Source organism: Cyprinus carpio, chromosome B13 (genome assembly GCF_018340385.1).
Source record: "Cyprinus carpio isolate SPL01 chromosome B13, ASM1834038v1, whole genome shotgun sequence".
Taxonomy (NCBI): Eukaryota; Metazoa; Chordata; class Actinopteri; order Cypriniformes; family Cyprinidae; genus Cyprinus; species Cyprinus carpio.
Window position 1 is genome coordinate 28,322,711 of NC_056609.1, and position 20,222 is coordinate 28,342,932.

The 20,222-nt window shown below is 35.2% G+C and overlaps 1 pseudogene; it reads right to left on the minus strand.

Annotated features, from left to right (window-relative positions):
• Window positions 1-1,708: 1,708 nt before the first annotated feature.
• On the minus strand, window positions 1,709-20,190 carry LOC122139335 (annotated as a pseudogene).
• Window positions 20,191-20,222: the final 32 nt, after the last annotated feature.

Sequence of the window (20,222 nt, forward strand, 5' to 3'; positions counted from 1 at the left end):
AATTAATTAATTTGCTTGTAAATACTCCTCATGTTACGTTGAGGAAAAAACATTTATTTGAGCATATAAGTTATAAGCATTATATAACGCAAGGGGCTTTTTATGCAAGTTATGACTGCTCAAAAAGAAGGCTTTGCCATCAAACAAAAGTGTCCAAAACATTTACACTCTAAATAATAGTTTTGATGAACTATTAAACGAACAGAAATGCAGTTACCAGCCCCTGTTTACAAAGTGAAAATGTTTTGCTTTATGATTGCAAGTTTAGATCCTGTACCTAATTTTATTGTACAAATGTTGCGTCTGCATGTGTTCAAACAGAGGACAGTTGGGCCGCTCATTCTCCGAAACACCCCAGCGCTGACTCCCGCGATGCAGTTCACAACCCTGGTTCAGATGATCGGCAGGCTCTGTTGTCTCTTCTTTTGTGATGGAAAATGTGGTTGTTGTCTGTGTTTTTGAGGTGCTTCTTCTCTTCACCATTCCACGAGTTATTTGTTGTCACGTTAGGACAAGCAAGTGAGCAACTCACTACTGAGAGTGCAGGTTAATAAGTTTATTTTTAAAAATGTACACGTTCCTCTTTGGACTAGGAAATTAAACTTCGATTTCATTACTAACAGCTACATAATGGTTATTGAGTACTTTCACAATTATATTAAGTCTAGATGTCATGGAACATGCACATACAATTCAGGCTGTATGGAGAAAACCACCGGTCACCAAATACAGTTCGAGATGGATGGAGGGAAGGGGGAGGGGAAAGCACAAAAAAAGCTGTTTGTACAGATATATTCATCAGAGTTCAGATCAGCAATGGAAGCCTCTTAAATCTCCAGCGAATGTTCACTTCGGCTCGCGGCTATCGGAGAGCGAAGCGGGCAATCAGGGTTGAGGGGGCGGGGCTAATCAATCATTAGTAATCGCTTCCAAAAACATACCGCGTGATGGGCCCCGACAGACATTGTTACCACCAGCCTCGTGGGTGTGGGGGTGGGGGGGGTTGGGAAAAACACTCAACATCTACCGTTCACACTCAAAACAACTTGCTGGAGAATACTTAGTGTTTCTTCTTTCTTTCTCTTTTTTTCTGTTTCTCATCAAATCTATCTTCACAGAAAGAGCACATTACATCCTGCGACATGAGAAACACAAGAATACAGCAAGTCTAAGCGTAATATAAACAACCCCGAAAATTAATATACTTATAATAAAATAAAAAGACATTCAAGTACATTTAAGATTGTTGCTTGAAAATACAAAAACTACATGAGGAAAGCATTAAAATCAAACCCAAGAAACTCAACATCTTTAAAAAGGGAAAAAAAACAAGGAAAAAAAAAAAAGCAAACTGACAATAAAGTGCATGCGGCGAGAGTTCTTTGGTTTTTTTTTTTTTTCACTACATGTAACAATCAGTAGGCGCAGGTGCCGAAGCTGCATGGCTGAGATAGAATCGAAGTCTATACGCTCGGCTATGCTCCCGTTTCTCTCCTCGTGATTCCATCACCACCGAATCCTAGGAGTCGCCGCCCATCCCATCCCCAAGCAGCAGAGAGAGAGGAGAAAACGGGGCATCACACAGCAGAACGGTCGTTTGCTAAATAGAAATGTTTTTTCCTCTCTGAGCGTTTACGCAAAAAAAACAATGCTTTCTCTTCTCCAAGAGGTTTATTTTGAATCAAATGTGAATTATTTCTAGCGTGTGATCCTCATCTGAGCACCATGGAGGTTCTGTGTGTTGGGAGCGGCTCCGCTTCAGTTGTGCTGCAGTGTGTTGGACTCTATAGGAGGCGCTGAATCGTACAGCGTGTCTGTGTCGTGCGTCGGCTCTCCGGCTAGTGTGCAAGGGTTTGACAGAGTCCCTGCGCCGCAGTCACAGAAGAACCTGCAGACAGAGACGCATTCAGTCACAGAAGATGCAAAATGTGGTGCGTGATGCAAAATAAGGATTAAAAGACAGAGACGCATTCAGTCACAGAAGAAACAATAATTTTAAAGTATATTTAGGGTTGCACAAGGGTGGAAAAATATTTCGAGAAACTACAAAAATCTCTGGAACGTTTCCAAAATGTAGGATTTTTTGGGGAAAATGTTCACTTTTTTAAACCCTAATTAGGATACAGAAGAGGAAAAATGTATGTTTATTTTTAGGGGTTTTTTCATTTTCTGCTAATCATATATATGTGTGTGTGTGTGGATTGTCTTGTTATATAGTATATATAAAACAAAACATGCATATACACAATGTATCTTTTTATATATTTTTAATGACATTTTGTATACTTTACATACGTGTGATTATTTTCATGACAATTAATCAGTTTTCCTTTTTCTTTTTTTTAATTCTCATAATACAGTATTAAAATCCAAAAAGTGTCCAGACAAATGATTAATTAATATAAATGTTTAATTTAATTTTGAGAATATATTAAATTATATTATGCTGTTTACAAAAATAACTTTTTTTTTTTTTTACCAATTAGTCATTTTGTACCAATTTTACTTGTAATAATATAATAATTAGCTAAAATTTTTTTTTTTTTACCAATTAGTTTAAGCAACCATAAATTTGTTATTTTAAAAACAATATTTTCTATCCTATTTAACACCGTAAAATATTAAATATCCTTATTCCTGAATTTTTTTGGAAATATAGATTGAAGTAAAAAAAAAAAAAAAAAAAAAAACAAAAAAAAACAAAATTAAAAAAAAGCCTATTATAAAGCTAATGTGAACTTTTGTGTTCAAATATAATTAAAGTCACTTTCACTTTATTCCATAAATAAATGAAGTAGTCTTATGCACACTTGCATTTGTTAATTTCAACTTATTTGCATGAACATTTTTCCTTCCACAATTGTCATAATTATAATGTTGCCCACCCCCACCCCCCCTTAGTGGTTAGCAATGTAGTAGTGTATATATATACACACACACACCACACACATATATAATATATATACTATATATAATTTTTTTTTTTTTTTTCTTAAATCAGCAATCACGTAATGGCAAAGTACGGCAAAAAAAATAACCTTGATTTTTGTACATTATAAAAAGTACTGTACAAGTCATTTTGTACTTCTTGTACGTAGTAATGTAATTTTCTCCCCACATTAATGCTCATCTAAGGGAGATAAGAAATGATATGGTTTCTCCTGAAAATAGGGGCAAAATCCTCTAGGATAGGCAAAATAATTCTGGTTTTAGTAGTAAATGCAGAGCAAACCGGTCTAATGAACTCCACGTTAAGTGCCCCTTGATTGCACTTCTTGATGCATTCACACAGGATGGCGTTGCGGTCGGTGGTGTTACAGGTGGACACCTGCACAGAGAAACAGAGGCGTGAGGAAGCAGCCGCCGAGGTCACACCGAGCTCTCAGATGGTTCTCAGGAGGAGCGTTACCTGTAAAAATCGTGCATTGGATAGCTGGTGTAACTGGAAATCTTGTACAGGCACTGGAACCTCTGCTCACCGCTTTCTCCTGGCATCCGGAGTGTTCATGAGATTTGGTTGTCTGTGAAGCGGATTCAATGAGAATAATGTTCATTTCAAGTCCGCTGGATGAAGAGGGATTGAAAACGACCGATGTTTCCACTTCCGCCTTTCATCATTGACGTTGACGACCAGACGCAAGAAACAACCCGCCGAAGCGGTTGTTGAAAATTTGATTGCATTCTAAAGTCGCCGTCGCCATGATGATTAGTGATCATCAATACCTGCAGCAGATGGAGGCTAACAGGTTATTGTCTAGATGAAATTCGTATGCATCTCTATCTGGTTTATGAAAAAAAGTGCATTTTCAGAAATTGAAGTTGTATACATTTGTAAGTTAGACATTTCTAGACCAAAAACAAATATGATTAGTGCTATCAACATTAGCATCCAAAATAAGTTTGTTTCATAATATATTAGTGTGTACTGTGTTTATTTATTATGTATATATAAATACATTCAGTATATAGTTTGAGTGTGTACTGTGTTTATTATACTGTAGATAAATTATATGTAATATATAAACAATTTTTTTTTTCTTAAATATACATGCATGTTTGTATTTATATATAAATACTAGATATAATAATACACAAACACGCATATATTAGTTAAACAAAAACTTATATTTTGATGCGATTAATCATTTGATAAAGCAATAACATATATATATATATATATATATATAGTATTCTATATATATATATATATATATAGATATATATATATATAATTAAGATATATACACACAACACACTGTATGAGATTATAGATTATATATTATGCATATACTTTTATGTCTGTATATTTTGATACATATTTCTTTGTATTATTCTATTTATAGAACTATAAAATTACAAAATCATCAAAAAAACTTCAATAAAAAATATTTTTAGAAAATCTTAATTGTTAACAGCATGTCACTTGATACTAACCATTATAGAGAGGGGAATATGTAAGATTTTTAAAAAAAAGCATGTCTTTAAGTGTTAATAAGCCGCACTGTGTCATGCTAAATCAATAAATATCAATGTATTAAAAACACAAATCTGCAAAAAAATACCACAGAACATGTTACTTTAACCACGTGCTGCCTGTTCACTTCCTGAAAGGGATGATTCATTATGGATGCCAGCCTTTTTTTTTTTTGTTATAAATAAAAAGAAATAACGAAGCATTTAAAGGGGTATTTATTATGATGGTAACAAGCAGGACCATACTCTAAAGACAAAAGGTCAAAAAATGCAATAAATTAACCATGCTGTCATTTTGTATTCAATATGCCTTATAATACTTCGTTCAGAGTTGCATAGTGGAAACGAACAAATACGCACCAGCAGCAAACACCGTCGAATATCCTGTTCTTGCTGCAAAAGGGTGAGTTAGTATGATGAGGGACCCGCTCTGAGCGTTCCTTGAAGATATCGTTCTCCTCCAGCAGCCCTACAACATCAAAAAGCTACTCAGTAAACAGCTGAAGCGCACGGGGAACAGCTGCGGTCCACGTCAGAAGAGGAGCCGTCCACCTCGTCCTCCGTTTGAATATCACAGATCCCCCCGTCAGCGCCTGTCGATGGATCTGTTTCTGCGGAGCGTAGGGGTTTGCTGTCGGTCTTGATCCAAACCCCGGCCATTGGCGTTGTCAAAGATATCGTTGTGTCTTCAATAAGCACTAAACCTGAGAAGAGATTCGGGGACACTTATTTATCTGAAATATATCACAATATAGAAACACGAGCCTTTATAGCAAGCAGAAAACCTAAAAGGCAAATGACGGAAATATTACCTGAATTGTAAACGAGGATTCCTCCGTTCTTGACCGCCCCAGATCTTATCCGCCTAAATTTTGGTATGTGCTGCCAGTTCTACAAGAAATACCACAAAAATAAATAATATCAATTTTATTTCACTTTTTTTATTGAAGTGAGTCATGTTGATAACTCGATTTTTTGATTATGGCGAAAAACTCATATTGAATTTGAAATCATTTTGGTCAATTTTGATCATAATATTTAACATGACTGCAAAATCACAATCATTTTGGTCAATTTTGATCATAATATTTAACATACATTTAAATAAAATATACAAAATATTCATATAAAAATAATTATTTAAAAGAATATTTACAAGTTCGGTAAATAGTAAATATAAAATGATAAATGGAGATAAAACTGAAAAAAGATTATGTTGCATTAAACTGAACTTAAAAAATAACACATTATGTAATAAATAATAAACTATTTAAAATAAAATAAAATAAAATAATATAATAAATGAAATAATATAAATAAAAAATAAATAATGTTAATATAAAAATTTATTGATTATTTTTCCAAATAAAAATAATTGATTAAATAAATAAAACTAATAAATTAAATAAACTACATTTAAAATTACAGACTATGTTTTTTGTGCTCTTCCACAACCAATGAGCATTTATTTAAACCCTCTCACCAAAAAAAAAAAATAAATCATTCTCATTGAAAATAAATTGTAAGTATCGCCCAGCCCTACATAATAATGTGTGTTGCGTCACTGACCTGATCTGAACTCCAGAGTACATGTGGTTATAGATGTCGTTGTCTTCTAGCACACCGTGACCGTTATCATAGAAATAAACGCCCACCTGTGGACAAAAACACATTTACAAAACCACTCCAAGAAGATCTAGAGATCCCAGAGGCTTTAGACGTACAGTCATGTCCATATATATTTGGACACTGACACAATTTTTATTATTTTAGCTGCTGACCAAAACATATTCCGGTTACAGTTATATAATGAATATGGGCTGAAAGTGCACACTCTGAACTTTATTTAAGGGTACCGCTCATCACAACTGGAGATATGATTAAGGGAATTACAGTCTTTAATATGTAACCTACTACCTTCCCAATTTTTCAAGGGCCCATAAGTAATTGGACAGGTTGACTCAAAATCTGTTTTATGGACCGATGTGGGCTATTCCTTCTTTCTTTTCTACATCAAATTAAGCAGGTTTAACAGGTCTAGTAGTGATTCTAAGAGTGCCATTTGCATTTTGGGACCCCCCCCCCCCCCCCCCCAAGAACTGAACCCACATCATGCCGTCAAAGGAGCGCTCCATAGCAAGAGAAATACAGACCAAAAACATAATAAAACCCCATCAGAGGAGAGAGAGCGTGATGCAGACAAGAGCCACAATACAAAACAGCAGCTCGCAGACCACTCTGATAGTAGCTGAAGTAAAGCTTCACAAAGAAGAAACTAGTAAAAAATAGTAATGTTTCCAAACTTTTGGTCTGTACTGTATATATTTGTCCAATTACATTTGAACCCCTGAAAATTGGCATTTTGTGTAATATTTTTGTTCAACCCCTTGAATTAAAGCTTACAGTCTTCACTTCAATTCCTCTTGATGGTTTCATTTTAAACCTTATTCGGGTGGCATTACAAGCCGACATTATTAAAAATTGTGTCAGAGTCCAAATATTCTATATATGGACCTGACTGTAGATCTCCATCTGATCTGTAAAACAACTCCATCCCAAATGCAACCCTGAGCCCGTGTCAGGTTTGGTCTTTTGAGTCATAAAAATTGTGTCAGAGTCCAAATATACAGTGTATGATGCCTGTTGATTTTGAACGTGAGAACTTGACATATTAAGATTTCATTATTAGTATTTTAAAATCCGATGGTGAAAAGATGAATCTTTCGATTTGCACACAGACAATAATTCAGAATTCAAATTTGGCCCCCCGCGATTAATATGCCATGTATCATTTATTGGTAAAATGCTGGACACTATTTTCATTGAATATTATTATTTTACAGACAATATTTATTAAACACAATGCATTCATCTCGTCATTCAAGTATTATCTGGCAGGAGAATTTAATTCAACAGCTTTCATAGGTATGATCCTACTGCCTACTGCCGAGAGTACCAACTGCTTTATAAATACCGCATGGGAAATTTGTTTTAACCACTTTATATACTGACCATTAATGCCAATATGAAAGCGCTTAAGAGCTATTAAGGCACAAGTGAAAATGAAGAGGTGTTGAGGGTGATTGAGTGTATTTGAAACATGGTGCGTAATATGAATGTAATATATCAAGTAAACAGTGACTGATGAAGGTAACAGCGTTTTGTCCAATAAGCAACATTGATAAAACAAATTTAAAAACAAAATAAGAAAAGTGGCTTGCTTACTGTATTCAGAAGGATGTATCTGCCAAATCTGGTTGTATTTATACTTTGCCTAGAAAGATCTTACCAATTTTAACATATACACAAAAAATGTGTTTTGGAAAGACCTTCACACCAAATAGTCTTTGATTCCAGGTCCACCAGTGGTAGATCACACGGTCCCAAAAAACAGAACCAATAGTCTGGGTGTTTTTTTTTTCATGTTCCTTTTGCATGGTTTTATTTTACTTCAAGTCTACCTTTTGTGTGTCATTTTTAAGGATTAACACAACTATCACAAAAGGGCACAACAGGCGGGTTATACAGAAAAATGTTTTTATTGGCCACAGAATCCATTTCGTACGGGGTTTTTTTATTCTTCTCCCCACCCCCCCCCCCCCCCCAAAGATGTTTTTTTGTGCACGCCGGTCACTAAAGTGATGACGATCACAGACCAACTGGATCACCTTTTGCTTCCAGGGCAGATTGCTAGCCAATTTTGTAATAATCTTACAGCATTTCATTTTCACAGCGGTGTGAGTTTGTTTGGTTAATTGTGTTAAACTCCATGCAAAAAAGAGTAAAAACAACAATTTCATAAACAAATTATATTATATTTTTTAAAATTTATTTTCTAAACGCAACGAAAGAACCAAGAGACAAAAAAAGAAAAAAAAGGCTAACACCAAGTTTCTGGCTAACCCTACGATCAACAAGAGTTAGTATTTCACAGTTTATATTATGCATGTCAATTAAAAATACAACTGCGTTGATGTTATTTTAGCTCGTCTTTCATTTAAAAAAGGCAGACTTTGAATTGTTCTGCTGTCAGATCTGAGAGGCCTGTGGTTGTACCGCGAAAAATCAATCATTGCCAAAGTAAACGTTAACGTGTGAATATATTTTAAAACACATTTGTAAACCATAACTCCTGCGATTTTGGATTAAATTTTGATTGTTGTGTGTGCAAATCGAAAAGACCTTTACAGATATTGCATAATTAATATGTCAGGTTCTCACGATTCAAAATCACAAGACAATCTCCGAGTTTGGCAACTGTTTTAAACCTTCACAAAAGGGACAACCCACCATCTCTGACATGAGACACAATAAAGTGTATATTGAGCGTTGTGTGGGAATCAGGTCACATCCAGAGCGAGGGAAGTGGAACTCAAGAACCTGATTGCTTCCCGCTGTGGACTCCTGGGGTTTTTTTTTCTGGCCAGATAGCGGTGTGCTGGCCCGTGGGCACCCACACACCGGGCCGGCGTGTTACTGTACACCTCTTCTCCTCGATTCACTCCCTGACCCTTCTCAAACAACCGCTGCAAAACCCCACCGAGAGACGGGACAATCCGGCCATAGCATATGCTTTAGAGGTGTGCCAATAGTATGGTATTGACTAGGAACAAGGGTTGGCAATTAACATTGGGCTAGGGCCCAAAACACGCCCCAAAACTTTCAAGATACTGGGTCAAAAACATTCGTCCCTGCACAATTGCTTCTAAATCAAAAATTTATGACTGTTGTGTTTAAATATCATCATAAACAACAATAATTGGATACATGAATTCTGCAGTCGTAAATCAAGGCTTGTACTGATCATAACTTGAGTTTTTGACAAAAGCAAATATAGTCCATAATCTAAATATAATAAAACTACATGGAATATAAAAATATCGAATGTGATGATAATCTAAAATAAATAATAAGCGATAAATAATGCTATTAATAATATTTACACAACTAATATAATAATACACATCTAAAAAACAAAAAACAATACATAATTTATTGGACATTAAAAATACATTAAAAATAAATATAACAAATACTTCTTGTTATTATAAACTGGAAAAATACGACGCAACAGAAGTTTGGGAATGTTTCAATAATGTGGAACTTTCTTCCCTTGCTTTCAGTATATATTTATTCGGTCCCAATGAAAAAAAACAAAAAATATTTTTTTAGCCGTCCTACTAAGATACCTATGTAGAAGTCTTGCCTTATTCTAATGCATAAAACAAGGGTGAGGGTTCAATACGCATGCCAAGACAACGGGAACATTTAACAGACAGTAATTTTAAAAATTCCATAAATCTAAATATATACAATAATGTAGAATTAAGTCGTTGGTAACCAAACAGCTAGCTAGTACCCATTGACCCTTCCTTACTATGAAAAAAATAAAAGAATACTATTGGAGAGTCAATGGCTACCTGAGCAACGGATTGGAGTCACCACCAGTCTCCAAAATATCTTCTTTTTGTGTTCAACAGAATGAAAGAAGCCTCAAGTTTTTGGAACAACTTGAACGTATAAATGCATAAGATTAACATACTTTTAATTATTTTTGGCTGAACTATGCTCATTTTAACTTTCTGACCATTTAGTTACTAAAGATAAGTGATTTGTAGATTATTTTTGTCTGTTCACCCTACAAGCCACATACATGACTCCGTTGCTGTCCGTCGTGGGATCTTGTTAGTGACGGACGATCGGGCCAGCTGTTGGTCCGGGATCGGCATTTCCTAGTCTTAAAGCGTATAAAAGCCGTAGATGTCGTTCCCCTCAGACCGAGGACGCTCGGCCGTCGTCCGTAAATATGTAAACACCAACCTGTTGAGGCCATCGTGAATTATGGCGTTACCCAGTACCCCAAGCCCTGTAGATTGATCAGAAGAGGGGTTATAACTCGGAGCTACAAACAGCAGTCGTAACTCTGTGCAGATTATCGCAGTATGATCATGATTAGACCGCCACGCGTGTTTTATTGACGAGTCTCTCACCGATAGTGGGGTCTCTGTGGAGGTAAATCACCACGCCCGCACAAAGTGTGTGCATAGATCTTGTCTCGATGAACGGCCCCGCCCTTCTCGGGCACGTAGATTGCCACCCGTCATGTCTAGTGAGGGATCTCGCAGGAACCACAGTAGGGTTAGAATTACGGGCTCACCTCGAAATGCTATCCGGTTCTGGGAGCTGCAGCTTTCAAAGTAGCCCTGCGAGGGAGCAGAGAGGCAACAAACACAAACGGGCGATAGGGGGGGGGTGTGTCGAGAAGAGATATAGGAATTATAGATATAGACACAGCACAGGTTAGAAGATATAGTAGCGGAGAGACATACCAGTCACAGTATATCATATGAGATACACAACACGTATCAGACCAAAAAGTTGGAAACATTACTATTTTTATGTTTTTGAAGGACCCCATGTCTCGTCTCACACAAACACAGTACAGACCAAAAGTTTGGAAACATTACTATTTTTAATGTTTTTGAAAGAAGTCTCTGCTCATCAAGCCTCTGCATTTTTTTAAATTATCATTTATTTCTGTGATGCAAAAGCTGAATTTTTAGGATCTATTATCAAACATGATCCTTTTAGAAATCATTCTAATATGATGATTCTCATTATCAGAAGTTGGAAACAGTTCTGCTGCTTAATATTTTTCAGAAATATGTGATACTTTTTTAGTGATACTTTGATGAATTTAAAAGTAAAAAAAAAAAAAAGAAGCTATGTTTTTTAAAATATAAAATATTTTGTAATAACAATATACTACTACTGGTCAGTAATTTAAATCAGTAATTTTTTTTTCTTTTCTTTTTAAATAAAATCAATACTTTTTATTCAGCAAGGATGTGTTAAATTGATAAAAGTGATAGTAAAGAAAAATATATTATTAGAATATATATTTGTTAGAATTTTTTTTTTTTTTTTGAATAAAATGCAGTTCTTTTTTAACCTTTTATTCATCAAATATATTAGACAGCAGAACTGTTTCCAACACTCATAATAAATCAGAATATTAGAATGATTTCTAAATGATCATGTGATAGACTGGATGTTACATGTGACACTGAAGGTTGGAGTAATGATGCTGGAAAAAATTCAGCTTTGCATCACAGGGAATAAATTATTTTTTTTAAAGTATATTCAAATAGTAGAAAAACTATTATTTTAGTTGTAAATAAATATATCGCACAATATTACTGTTTTTTCTGTATTTTGATCAAATAAATGCAGGCTTGATGAGCAGAAGTTGAAACTTCTTTCCAAAACATTAAAAATGTAATGTTAATGTAATGATGCACAAACTTTTGGTCTGTACTGTATATTGTACCATGCCTGGTCAAACGTGAACACCGACGCCTCTGCCGGATGGATGTGGTTCCGGTCTGATGATGGGGTTGCCTGGTTTTTCACCCAAATTCCTGCTAGAGCATTATTGGAGATCTCGTTGTCTTCGTAAATGCCCTGCGGAGCAAACGGAGAGAGCAGCCACTAAACACTGCATTTCATCAACCACAGAAGGGTATATTCCAGACGGAGCTTCATGTTGCATGGTCTTTGATATAGAGCCCCACGTTCTCACAGTCACTGATGTTACAGTGTTTGATGGTGGGTGATGCTCCCTGGCCACTCACACACACTGCCGAGCCCACTGCAGGAAGACAACACACAGCTCAAGCAAAGGGCTTCACACATTAATCCACTATTCAAAATCCCAATTCACACAATTTCTGGTCATATGCACAAAGGACAAGTACGATGTTCACTCAGGAAAAAAAAATAAAGGAAGGATATTGGAATGCAAAAGCATGTTCTTGGGAACCGCCCTTAGGTTAAAGTAAGGCTCTATGGAAATTTAGTTTCATTTGAACCCAAATTTGGCATTGTAATTTTATGGATTCTGTTTTTCCATTTGAATTTTTTTTTCCCTTTTAAGGTTAATTAAAATTTGTATTAAAAAAAAGCATGTCTAATTAACAGAAACATAAAGGGTATAAATCATAAAAATTATTAAAAACCTAACAATTTTGTGTTTCCTGTTTAATTAATTCATCTAATTAGTTGTATCATAAACTTGAATTAATTTTTTACATTTTCAATAAAGCCTAGGATTTTTTTTTTTTTTTTCTGATTTAGATTTAATAGAAAATTTTACTGTGGTAATCAAATGAATAAAAAAAAAAAATTAACATTTAATTCTTAATATTTGAAAAGTAATAAAATTTTGTACAATTACATTTTTAAATGTTTTTGAAAAAAAAAAACAAAAAAAAAAAAACGTAAAAAATTTAATTTATTATTATTTACTATATAATTTTATATATAAAAATATTATATATATATATATATATATATATATATATATATATATATATATATACACATATACACATATACACACACTAGTTGATAAAGTGCACAGCCCTACTTTTGATTTATTAATTTTGATATTTTTCTGATTTTTTAAGTTTATTCATTATGAAGTTAATTAAATTTATACAGTAAAATCCCTAAAAAACAAAGTGATGAGAAAAAATAAAAGTAAAAAAATTTGGGAAAAGGCAGCAGCTGTGGTCACCTGTGCAGGTACTGCGGATGATGCAGTGGTCAATGATGGGGCTGCAGTTGACGGTGATCTCCAGACAGTGATGAGCGTTGTGATGTTGAGCTGATTTGTCATCAGGATTGAACTGAAATAAAAACCAACCATATACATCATCTGCACATCTACCTAAAAACTGTTGCAATAATTCCCATGTTTTCCTGTGCATGAAAGAATGCATCCAGGAATTTCATTTTAGGTGACCTTTTCCTTTAACCTTCTTGGCATAGAAGAAACTCACCTTTATTGTCATATATCCTCCCATACGCCCTCGGACCCCTCCATGAACACAAACGTTGAATCTCTAGTGTTCTCGATGATGACTTTATCCGCTACTTTCCCCGGAGCTGCCAAAAAGCAGAGGAAAGATTAAGTTTGGGGTTAAACAGGAGAAAGTCTCTACATTAATAGAAAATATTCAATTTAAAAGTCTGAAAGACTTGCATTAAATTGCTTAAATTAAATAAAATGTACAAAATTTCAAATAATGTGTTCCTTGAATTTCTATTTATTAAAAAATCCGAAAAATGTTTCCACAAAAAAGGCAGCACAACTGTTTTCAACACTGATAATGATTGGAGTAATGTTTCTTGAGCAGCATATCAGAAGGATTTCTGAAGGGCATGCATGTGACACTGATGCTGAAAACCCAGCTTGATCCAGGAATATATTACATTTCACAATTTATTAAAATAGATAACAGTTGTTTTAAATTGTAATAATATTTTGCAATTTTTACTGTTTTTTGGGTTAAATAAATGGGGGGAGAGAACAGAACTTTTTTTAAAAAATTTTTTTAAAAAAATTTCCAACCCCAACCTTTGAGTGGTCCTGTTGTAAATATATATTATATATAATATATATTATAATAATATTATATAAATATATATATATATATATTTTATATTTTTTTTTTTTTTTTTTTTTTTTTTTTTGAGAAATGGACATTTAAAATACATAACAATGAGGTAGAGAGACACAAAAATAAGCCATACTGCTTTTTTTTTTTAAAGTACTACATAAAAATAAAATAAATAAAATGTAAATATGACATGGCTAAGACTATTGCATCATACCGGGCCCAATCATTGGGGTGATGTAGATCCATTCGTCTGGTAGATCCCAGAATGGACAAATATCAAACCCAAAGTGTGCTCCTGAAACCCCCCCAGAGCGTCTTCAATGGTGTCATAATACTGAGGAAAAGAAGTGAAAGCAGGATTACAGAACAGATCACTGCATCTCTAATAAGGATCAAGCCAAATCTGAAGCTGTTTTTGAATATAAACAAGGGTTTGTGCTACGAAAGAATGCGGTGGGTGTTACTTAAAAAAATGTGCATGATTTTTGCCTGGTGGGCACAAAAAAACCAGACTTAAAAGAGGGACTCAATTAATCTAGACAATGAATTATATACATCTAGGAAAAGTCTTTAATGGACCAACCAGCAACCAACCAAAAAAAAAGGTGTACAATTCTAGTTGCCATCATATAATTTATGAAATGTCGTTGTCACCATTTATAAAAAAATTACAAGGCATTTGTGTTTTTAATTAATGAAGGAGCCATATAATGCATCTGTAGATGATCTAGGACTTACCAGCATGTTTTGCCCCCTTTTATCTGGCCGGGTTGCTGTAGAAATGTTCTCGGCCGGGGTTCACTGAGGCCTTTATACTACAAACACAAAAGGGCAGGGGTCCATCAGTCTGGTTTCTTCAGAAATATGCAATCATAAAACTCCAAAACTGATGATTACTGACACATCACGAGTGCCCTAATCATGACATTACCACACCATCTGTCCTCTTTCAGATTCAGGGGGAAAAGACTAAATCTCTCATTCTTAGATATGCATTGTTTTACTATTGAGAAAGACAGAAATTTAAATCCAAAAGGTGTTAAATTGTCACTTAATACTAAATTATGACTGTTTTAGCCCAAAACCTATTAGGAATGAAGAGAGGAACAGTACCAGCGCTGAAAGCTCTCTTTTCCCGGGATTGGGTGTTCATACTCTTCTGGGTTTATCTGGTGGAACTTCCCAGACTGGTGCATCATGGGACGCGTTACTTAACACCTTTCCCTGTAGAGTCTCTTCCCAGGGCCGGATGAGACGAATAAAGATCATTGAGCCTTACAAAACAGCACTCTGACAGTATTAGATATCATTACACTAGCCTGCTACTGAATGATTACCATATTCATGCACCATGGTAGATGATATATATTTAAAAACAGTGCGAATGTAAAATGAAACAACTTTGTGATATTTATTGGCATTTGGGCACATTAGAGCTGCTAAGCTTTATTAATTTCCATGAATCTGTTCAAACTGTCCGATTCAATGCATTGATTCGAACTTTGATTCACTGATTTGTTTGAGTCATCACTCAAATCAGTTTGAAGTCTGGGGTTGAATATATATAAATACTTTTAATTATTATTTGCTATTACACTACTTTGCAAGCTGTCCTTTTCAATCCCATTTAAAAACGTTATGACAGATGTATTTATGTCTCTGATTTGAGCAAAAAGCTTTAGAGTTGCTAAATGATTCACTTCCATGAATCAGTTCAAACCGTCCGATTCAATGAACTGGCTAAAAACTGTGATTCAATTATTTATTTGAGTCACTGAGTGAAGAAGTATTGCTTGAAGTAGATAACTAGATAAATACTGCTTTTATTTCCAATATATATTCCTAATATTACACTGTATCCTGTATTTATTTACAAAGCCTCTGAAAGGCTTTTGAGCTGCTAAATTTGGTTCATTTACAAAGGGTCTCGGTCGGGGGAATTTTAATTCATTTATTAAATTATTGAAAAAGATGCTGTTTATGTTGTACTAGTGCATACATGAAAATATTCAAGCATGGAAATCATGCCTTGATCATATTTTTACTGAACTTCTGTGTGTTTTATTTCTTGCATTAAACTTTTGAATAGTTTTTGCCGATTAAGAAGACATGCATTTTAGTCCAGTAACCTGACCTACCAGAGGTGGGGCATTGGCCAGTTCACTGAAGCCCCTTTTCACACACAGGCCGCTCGCACAGGTCCTGCTCCAACAGATAGAGAAGATCTTTAGAACCACCTCGTCTGGAAGCTTCACCCGAGGTACGTCCTGGGTGACTGGGGGCAAGAGAACCCGGGGTTTAAGACAAAACATCTATAATGGTATTCAAACAAATAATAAAAAAAAAAACACATTTGGAAAAATAAAAAGCAGCAGGGGTACCTTTGCGGGTTTATCGGAAAATTTGCATGGAAGTGGGCTGCGTTGGGTGATCTCAGACAGTGATGGCTTGGGATTTTGGCTGATTTTCACAGGATTAAACTAAAAAAAAACCAACCATTACAATCTGAAATCTCCCTAAAACTTTTCAAAATTCCCATGTTTTCCTGTGCATGAAAGAATGCATCCAGGAATTTCATTTTAGGTGACCTTTTCCTTTAACCTTCTTGGCATATGAAGAAACTCACCTTTATTGTCATATATCCTACATAAGCGTCCTCTGACCCCTCCATGAACACGAACGTTGAATCTCTAGTGTTCTCGATGATGACTTTATCCGCTACTTTCCCCGGAGCTGCAAAAGCAGAGGTACGATTAATGTTTAGGTTAAACAGGAGAAAGTCTCTACATTTAATAGAAAATATTCAATTTCAAGTCTGAAAGACTTGCATTAAATTTGCTTAAATTAAATAAAATGTTACAAAAAATTCACAAATGCCGTTCCTTTGAATTTTCTATTTATTAAAAGAATCCTGAAAAAAAATGTTTTCCACAAAAAATATTGTGCAGCACAACTGTTTTCAACACTGATAATGATGAGTAATGTTTCTGAGCAGCATATCAGAAGGATTTCTGGAAGGTACGCATAGACACTGATGCTTGGCAACCAGCTTTGATCACAGGTAATCATATCATACTCACAATTTATTAAAATAGATAACAGTTGTTTTAAATTGTAATAATATTTTGCACTTTTACTGTTTTTTTTTTTTTTATTAAATAAATGGGTGAGCAGGAATAGACTTCTTTCAAAAATAACATTTTAAAAATCATACCAACCCCAAACCTTTGAGTGGTCCCCCATGTAAATATATATATATATATATATATATATATATGGTATATGATATATATGGCGTACATATATATAGAGTATACTTTTTTTTTTTTTTTTTTTTTTTTTTTTTTTTTTTTGAGAAGGGTACATTGGAAAATACATAACAATGAGGTAGAGATGACACAAAAATTAAAGCCCATACTGGGCTAAGTTTTTTTCTTTTTTTAAAAGGTACATGTACTTACAAAATGAAATGAAACAAAATGTAAATATTGACATGGCTAAATAGACCTATGCGTACTGCTATCACCCGCGCCACATCATTTGCATATACTAATAGTTTAATCGGCCTGTACTTCGACTGTAGAATCCTGTGTGCTAGTCTGTGTAGATCCCCGAATGAGCAATATCCTCACCTGCAAAGTGTGCTTCCTGAACAGGATGTCTATATAAACTTCAACCTCCCAGATCGCTTCAATGTGTGTCATAATACGGAGGAAAAAGAGTGAAAGCCATGAATTACAGAAACAGATCACTTTGCAATCTCGTAAATAAGGATCAAGCCAAATCTGAAGCTTTGTAAAGATATAAACAGGAGTTTTTGCTACAGAAAGGAATGCGAGGTGGGCTGTTTACTTTAAAAAAGGTGCATGAGTTTTGCCTGTGTGGGACCTGTGACGCAAAAAAAAATCCTTAGACTTAAAAAAGAGGGACTTCAAGGATATCTAGACATTGATTATCATACATCCGAGGAAAAGTCTTTAATGGGCAACCAACCAACCAAAAAAAAAAAAAAAAAAAAAAAAAAAAAAAAAAAAAAAAAACAAATAAAAACAATCTCTAGTTGCCATCATATAAGACTTTATTGAAATGTCGTGGTCACCATGTGATAAAAGTACAAGGCATGTGGTGAATTATAATTAATGCAACGAGCCATATAATGCATCTGTAGAATGTACTCTAGGACTTACCAGCAGTGTTCTCTCCCCCTCGGCCATACCTTAATATCAACTAGGACCGGGTTGCTGTAGAAAATGTTATCGCGTAAAAGCCGGGCTTCACGTGAGCCGCCTTTTATACTACAAACACAATAAGGCTCAGGGATCCATCAGTCTGCGTTTCTTTCAGAAATATGCAATCATAAACACGTCCAAAACTGGATGTTATTACTGACACACACGAGTGCCCTAATCATGACATTTACCACCCCATTCTGTCCACGTTCAGATCCGGGGGGGAAAAAAGACTAAATCTCTCATTCTTAGTATTGCATTTGTTTTCTCTTAACACTATTGCAGAAAGACAGAAATTTAAATCCAAAAAGGTGGTTAAATTGTCACTTAATACTAAATTATGACTGTTTTCAGCCCAAAACATTAGATAATGAATGAGAGGAACAGTACCAGCTGATTGAAAGGCTCTCTTTCCAGGATTGGGCTTGTTCTACTCCTAGTCTGGGTTGATCTGGTGGAACTTCCCAGACTGCCAGGGTGCCACATGGGGACGCGGTGTACTCGAACACCTCCATGTAGAGTCTCTTCCTGCAGACCGGATGAGACGAAAATAAAGATGCAGTGAGCCTTACAAAACAGCCACTCGGACAGTATTAAGATATCATTACACTAGCCATGCTACTGAATGATTACCATATGTCATGCACCATGGTTAGATGATATATATATTTAAAAACAGGGTGGCGAATTGTTAAAATGAAACACTTTGTGATATTTATTTTGGCTATTATCAGACACATTAGAGCTGCTAAGCTTTATTAATTTCCAATGAATCTGTTTCACAACTGTTCCGATTCAATGCATGATGATTCGAAACTGTGATTCACTTGATTGTGTTGAGTCATCACTCAAAATCAGTTTGAAGTCGTGTGGGTCTGAAATATATAAATACTTTTTAATTTTATTGGGCTATTAACACTACTTTTTGGCAAGCTGTCCTTTTCAATCCCATTTAAAAACTTATGACAGATGTATTTATGAAGTCCCTCTGATCTTGAGCAAAAAAAAGCTTCAGAGTTGCTAAATGATTCACTTGCCTGAATCAGTTCAAAACAACCGTCCGATTCAATGAACTGGCTCTAAAAACTGTGATTCGAATGAGTCTTTGAGTCCCCTGGAGTGAAGAAGTATTGCTTGAAGTAGATAAAACTAGAAAAACTACTGCTTTTTATTTCCAATATTATTCCAATATTACACTGTATCCTGTATTTCTTTACAAAGCCTCTGAAAGGCTTTTGAGCATGCTAAATTTGGTTAATTTACAACGGGTCTACAGGTCGGGGAACAGAATTATAATCTCATTTATTAAATTATTGAAAGTAGTAGATGCTGTTTATGTTGTTACTAGTGCATATCAATGAAAATATTCAAGCATGGAAATCATGCCTTGATCATATTTTACTGTAACTTCTGTGTGTTTTATTTCTTGCTTAAACTTTTTGTAATAGTTTGTGGCCTGATTAGAAGAGACATGCATTTTAGTTCCAGTAACCTGACCTACCAGAGGATGGGGTCATTGGCCAGTTTCACTGAAGCGTATGCACACTACAGGCCGCTTCGACAACGAGGTCCTGGCTCCAACAGATAGGAGACAGATCTTCAGACCACCTCGTCGTCTGGAAGCTTCACCTGCAGGTACTGCTTCCGCTGGGGTGGACTGGGGCGTCAAGAGAAAACCGCGTTAATTGGACAAATCATCTGAAGCTGGTTATCACCACATGTCAGCTGTCTGATGTGCCATTACCAGGAAGATCTTGTGATTTTCCTGACCACTTTGGCACGTTTTGGCCCGTGCCCAAATTTTTCTGTTGTTCGACGTGACTAGCACCCACTTGAAACAAGAAGAGATATTTGACCATCACATGACAGAACATTCAGTTGCTGCCTTCAAAGGTGCTTTATGTAGGATTGACGCCGAGTGGTTGAACTAGGTATTTACAGTCCAAATTCAAATAGTAATAGAGAGGGTTTTTTCCCCACTGGCCCCTCCTCCTCAGACTGACCGACCACACGCAGGTTGCCATATTTAAATATCTGCACACATATGTGACCCCTG